Raw genomic sequence first — 7,417 nt, 5'->3', positions numbered from 1 at the left:
TTCATTGCTAGACAGACTTGGTAGAGCTCAATATTTTACAACTCTTGATCTAGCCAAGGGTTTTCACCAAATTCTAATCAGGGAAGAAGATCGAAAAAAAACAGCCTTCTCAACTCCTTCCGGTCATTATGAGTTTGTTCGAATGCCTTTCGGGCTGAAAAATGCCCCTTCCACATTTCAAAGGCTAATGAATGAAGTCCTTAAGGACTACATTAATAAAACATGTGTTGTCTATATGGATGACATTCTTATATTTAGCTTACATCGCTTCAAGAGCATATGATAACCTTGAAGAAAATATTTAAAGTGTTGCAAAACGCTAAACTAAAAATTCAAGTAGACAAATGCAATTTCCTAAGAAAAGAAACACAATTCCTGGGTCACTTATTGACCGCTAAAGGAATAAAACCAAACCCCGATAAAGTCTCCATCATCCAAAAATTAAAGTTACCCAGTACTGTAAAACAAATAAAATCCTTTCTCGGAATGACAGGATTCTATAGGAAATTTATAAAGGATTATGCAAAAATAGCACATCCAATGACAACATTCTTAAAAAAAGGCAAATCCATAAATATTAATGATCCAGAATACATAGTCTCATTTGAAAAACTTAAAGATTTAGTAACCAAAAGCCCTATACTAAGGTATCCAAACTTTCAGAAAAAATTTAAAATCACTTCAGATGCCAGTAATTTTGCAATAGGGGCTGTTCTATCTCAAGAAGGACACCCAATTGCTTATGCATCTCGTACATTAAACAAACACGAATGCAATTACGCTACAATAGAGAAAGAATTACTTGCCATAGTTTGGGCAGTAAAATATTTTAGACCATATGTATATGGTAGAGAATTTGATCTTGAGAGTGACCATCAACCACTTAAGTGGCTGATGACTAAATACTCTGGCAAAGATATTAGCCCAAGACTTCAAAGATGGCTTATAAATCTAGGGGAGTATAATTTCTCCCTTGACTACATAAAAGGAAAAGCCAATTACATCGCCGATTTTTTAAGCAGAATACGAGAAGACGAAATAAACCTCGAGGAAATCGGAGCCGATAATCTAGAAGAACCAAGCAACGAACTATTACCAGGAGATAGAGACAAAAGTGACTCAGAATCATTGGTAGTTCAAACCGTCCATTCTCAAGAAGAGGACCTAGGATATAGTATACCTATTTTAGAGACAGTCGTCAACAGATTTAAACATCAGCTAATCCTTACAGATAAAAAAGTTACCTCTACAACCACAGCTTTCGGAAATAAAAGAATCTTTATTGAAAAAGATGACATTAATAACAATTTGGCCCTCGATATACTACGAAGGGAACTGAAAAGCGGCAAAGTTGGAATATACTCGGATCTCAATGATCATGAATATTATAAAGTATCAAAAATTATAGAAAATGAATATTCTACAAACCCAAAAATTAAATTTATAAAATGTACTAAATTCGCTAGAGATATAGAAAATGAAGACGACTTAAAAAAACAAATTGCCCTTTTCCACAAGAATGAATGTTGCCATTGTGGTATAGTTGCAACATACGAAAAACTTAAATCAATAATCTATAACCCAAATTTAAGAACACATATACACACAATTATAAATAACTGCGACATATGTAGCGGAGGAAAATACGATCGTAATCCTATTAAAAATAAATTCTCATTAACGGAAACTCCAAAAACAATTAACGAAATAGTCCATATTGATACGTATATAAACAGCAAACAATCATTTATCATTTTTATAGACAAATTTTCAAAACATGCAATATGTTTCCCACTACCAGACAGGAATGCAAGAACTATTCTAAGTAAAATTCAAGAGTTTATTGCTATAAAAGGAAAAATAAAAAAATTCGTTTTCGATAATGAGTTCAACTCAGGTGTCGTCACAGAATATTTAAAAGCGGAAAATATAGAATTTCATACTACTAAAGCAAATAGTCACACCGGAAATTCCGACGCAGAACGACTTAATAATACTTTAACGGAAAAAATTAGAACACTAAATATTGAGGAAAAAATACCCATTATTATGCAAATGAATAAAGCTATCATCTTGTATAACAATAACTATCACAGTGCAATTGGATGTACACCCTTCGAAGCTCAAAATCATAAGGTTGACCACAACAAAATATATAATCGTCTCAAAAACATAAAACAAAAACACATAGAAAAAGCAAACGAGAATAGAGAAACATATATTGAACAAAGACAGGAGGGTTTCATAAAAAATTATAAAAACGTCAGGCATAAGGAAACACCCAAATTTATAAAAAGGAACCTCACCAACATCCATGTGTCTAATATAAAGCGTCCTTCTAAATTCACAGGTATTCATAATTCTGATGATTCTCTCGATTACAACACCTCTAACATTGGCATCCCTAACAATAACCCCAATACAAACCAAAAACGGATATTGCATGATCCCGACAGGAACTGTGGAAATCGTTAACGAAACTGATCTTATACTACACATCATACACCCAAATGAACTAAATGTCGTACTGGACAATATACAATATAACATAAAAACACTGTCCGTTGATACAAAACAACACCTAAAAACCCAAATAGAAAATATAAGAGCCAAAATTAGTTCGATAACACCAAATAAAAAAAGACAAAAACGAGGCCTTTAAAACATAGTCGGGGATGTTCATAAATGGTTGTTCGGAACCATGAACGATGACGACAGACAACAAATTGAACACAGCTTAAACGCAAACAGAATTAACAATTAACACTATTAATAAACAAGTAGATATTAACACAAAATTTAATGATTCAATCAATATTTTAAAAGATACAATAATGGACGATAGAAATCAAATATCCAAATTTATCAACCAAATACAAACCCATAATAATGATATTATAAGTAGACTTACATACCATGATCAACTATTAAAATTACAATTCCTAGAAAACAAAGTGGACGAAATCCTAGAAAACATAGCATCCGCTAAATATAATACACTTCATCCATCAATATTAACAGCAGAAGAAATAAACAAATATGAAATAGATTTCTTAAAAATAAAACTATGTAGACTAGGGCTAATGATTTACAACGACTCGTTAATATTAGCAATTAAGCTACCAACAAGAACAATACAATCAACACAATATACAATCATACCCATTACTAACAAAGATCATTATAAAATAGACGCATCAACAGAAAAAGTTTTGAAAATAATGGATAAAATGTACACTTACGAGGAAAATAAAATGATTAACGAGCTTACAGAAACATCCCATTGTATATATTTAAAAAATTGTAAAACTGTATATGATTTATCAAAAAGAATAGAACAGATACATGAAAATATGATTGTAATACAAAATATTGACATTAACATAGCACGACAAAATTGCATTTCAAACTTTGAATATAAAAATAGCTCACAAAATATGCTAATCACATTTGAAAACTGTACAATAAGCTTAATGAAAAAAACGTTCACCAACAGAAAATATATGCATATTGAACAGATCACTATAGATGACAGTAATACACCAAACGAATTCCCAAAACAAATAACATTTAAAGAAATAGAACTCCAACAAATTGAAAATATAAAAGAAATAAAGGAACTAAGATACCAATGTACTATAATGTATAGCATAATACCTATAGCAATAACCGCCACACTTGTATATGTACTATATTTACAATGTAAACAAAAAAACATTAAGATACAAATAAAGAATCGAATTCAGGAGAATTCTTCGACAAGGGAGGGAGGAGTTACGTACCCTCACATCCGTATGTGTACTTCCCACCCTATTGTAGCTGGCAAAAATAACGATGTCAGCATAATAATGCAAAAATATTTAAATAGGGCGATGGATCAATGAACGATATTAACATCGTCATCGAATTCATCGCTACTAACAATAATATATTAAAAACCAATTAGCGTTTTTAAGTTAGTCTTAAGATTCAAGTTAATGAATAAAGATTGAAAACTTAAGTTTTTCAAAGTCGTTTTATTTTTTTCTCCTAAGAGAAATACCCTCAACATAATTTGCGTCCTAGAGCGAAAAGGAGCTTAATTCATGACCATCCCCAAAAAATCGAAAATTCCATCCAAATCGTGAAAAAAATTAAAATTTTTATATGAAAAACTTGTTTTGCTCATATCTCCTAAACTATGCGTCCTAGAGCGAAAAGGAGCTTAATTCATGACCACCCCCAAAAAATCGAAAATTCCATCCAAATCCTGAAAAAATTGAAATTTTTATATGAAAAACTTGTTTTGCTCATATCTCATAAACTATGCGTCCTAGAGCGAAAAGGAGCTTAATTTATGACTATCCTCAAAAAATCGAAATTTCCATCCAAATCGTAAAAAAATTGTAATTTTTATATGAAAAACTTGTTTTGCTCATATCTCCTAAACTATGCGTCCTAGAGCGAAAAGGAGCTTAATTCATGACCACCCCCAAAAAATCGAACATTCCATCCAAATCCTGAAAAAATTTAAATTTTTATATGAAAAACTTGTTTTGCTCATATCTCCTAAACTATGCGTCCTAGAGCGAAAAGGAGCTTAATTCATGACCACCCCCAAAAAATCGAAAATTCCATCCAAATCCTGAAAAAATTGAAATTTTTATATGAAAAACTTGTTTTGCTCATATCTCCTAAACTATGCGTCCTAGAGCGAAAAGGAGCTTAATTCATGACTATCCCCAAAAAATCGAAAATTCCATCCAAATCGTAAAAAAATTGTAATTTTTATATGAAAAACTTGTTTTGCTCATATCTCCTAAACTATGCGTCCTAGAGCGAAAAGGAGCTTAATTCATGACCACCCCCAAAAAATCGAAAATTCCATCCAAATCCTGCAAAAATTGAAATTTTTATGCGAAAAACTTGTTTTGCTCATATCTCCTAAACTATGCGTCCTAGAGCGAAAAGGAGCTTAATTCCCCAAAAAATCGAAAATTCCATCCAAATCGTAAAAAAATTGAAATTTTTATATGAAAAACTTGTTTTGCTCATATCTCCTAAACTATGCGTCCTAGAGCGAAAAGGAGCTTAATTCATGACCACCCCCAAAAAATCGAAAATTCCATCCAAATCCTGAAAAAATTTAAATTTTTATATGAAAAACTTGTTTTGCTCATATCTCCTAAACTATGCGTCCTAGAGCGAAAAGGAGCTTAATTCATGACCATCCCCAAAAAATCGAAAATTCCATCCAAATCGTGAAAAAATTTAAATTTTTATATGAAAAACTTGTTTTGCTCATATCTCCTAAACTATGCGTCCTAGAGCGAAAAGGAGCTTAATTCATGACCACCCCCAAAAAATCGAAAATTCCATCCAAATCCTGAAAAAAATGAAATTTTTATATGAAAAACTTGTTTTGCTCATATCTCCTAAACTATGCGTTCTAGAGCGAAAAGGAGCTTAATTCATGACCACCCCCAAAAAATCGAAAATTCCATCCAAATCGTGAAAAAATTAAAATTTTTATATGAAAAACTTGTTTTGCTCATATCTCCTAAACTATGCGTCCTAGAGCGAAAAGGAGCTTAATTCATGATCACCCCCAAAAAATCGAAAATTCCATCCAAATCGTAAAAAAATTGAAATTTTTATATGAAAAGCTTGTTTTGCTCATATCTCGTAAACTATGCGTCCTAGAGCGAAAAGGAGCTTAATTCATCACCACCCTCAAAAAATCGAAAATTCTATCCAAATCCTGAAAAAATTGAAATTTTTATATGAAAAACTTGTTTTGCTCATATCTCCTAAACTATGCGTCCTAGAGCGAAAAGGAGCTTAATTCATGACCACCCCCAAAAAATCGAAAATTCCATCCAAATCCTGAAAAATTGAAATTTTTATATGAAAAACTTGTTTTGCTCATATCTCCTAAACTATGCGTCCTAGAGCGAAAAGGAGCTTAATTCATGACTATCCCCAAAAAATCGAAAATTCCATCCAAATCGTAAAAAATTGAAATTTTTATATGAAAACCTTGTTTTGCTCATATCTCCTAAACTATGCGCCCTAGAGCGAAAAGGAGCTTAATTCATGACCATCCCCAAAAAATCGAAAATTCCATCCAAATCCTAAAAAAATTGAAATTTTTATATGAAAAACTTGTTTTGCTCATATCTCCTAAACTATGCGTCCTAGAGCGAAAAGGAGCTTAATTCATGACCACCCCCAAAAAATCGAAAATTCCATCCAAATCCTGAAAAAATTGAAATTTTTATATGAAAAACTTGTTTTGCTCATATCTCCTAAACTATGCGTCCTAGATCGAAAAGGAGCTTAATTCATGACCACCCCCAAAAAATCGAAAATTCCATCCAAATACTGAAAAAAATGACATTTTTATATGAAAAACTTGTTTTGCTCATATCTCCTAAACTATGCGTCCTAGATCGAAAAGGAGCTTAATTCATGACCACCCCCAAAAAATCGAAAATTCCATCCAAATACTGAAAAAAATGACATTTTTATATGAAAAACTTGTTTTGCTCATATCTCCTAAACTATGCGTCCTAGAGCGAAAAGGAGCTTAATTCATGACCACCCCCAAAAAATCGAAAATTCCATCCAAATCGTAAAAAAATTGAAATTTTTATATGAAAAACTTGTTTTGTTCATATCTCCTAAACTATGCGTCCTAGAGCGAAAAGGGGCTTAATTCATGACCACCCCCAAAAAATCGAAAAGGAGCTTAATTCATGATCACCGCCAAAAAATCGAAAGTTCCATCCAAATCGTAAAAAAATTGAAATTTTTATATGAAAACTTGTTTTGCTCATATCTCCTAAACTATGCGTCCTAGAGCGAAAAGGAGCTTAATTCATGACCATCCCCAAAAAATCGAAAATTCCATCCAAATCGTGAAAAAATTAAAATTTTTATATGAAAAACTTGTTTTGCTCATATCTCCTAAACTATGCGTCCTAGATCGAAAAGGAGCTTAATTCATGACCACCCCCAAAAAATCGAAAATTCCATCCAAATACTGAAAAAAATGACATTTTTATATGAAAAACTTGTTTTGCTCATATCTCCTAAACTATGCGTCCTAGAGCGAAAAGGAGCTTAATTCATGACCACCCCCAAAAAATCGAAAATTCCATCCAAATCGTAAAAAAATTGAAATTTTTATATGAAAAACTTGTTTTGCTCATATCTCCTAAACTATGCGTCCTAGATCGAAAAGGAGCTTAATTCATGACCACCCCCAAAAAATCGAAAATTCCATCCAAATACTGAAAAAAATGACATTTTTATATGAAAAACTTGTTTTGCTCATATCTCCTAAACTATGCGTCCTAGAGCGAAAAGGAGCTTAATTCATGACCACCCCCAAAAAATCGAAAATTCCATCCAAATCGTAAAAAAATTGAAATTT

This window comes from Haematobia irritans, chromosome 3 (assembly GCF_050003625.1).
Source record: "Haematobia irritans isolate KBUSLIRL chromosome 3, ASM5000362v1, whole genome shotgun sequence".
NCBI lineage: Eukaryota > Metazoa > Arthropoda > Insecta > Diptera > Muscidae > Haematobia > Haematobia irritans.
Note: the sequence above shows the minus strand (reverse complement) of the source record.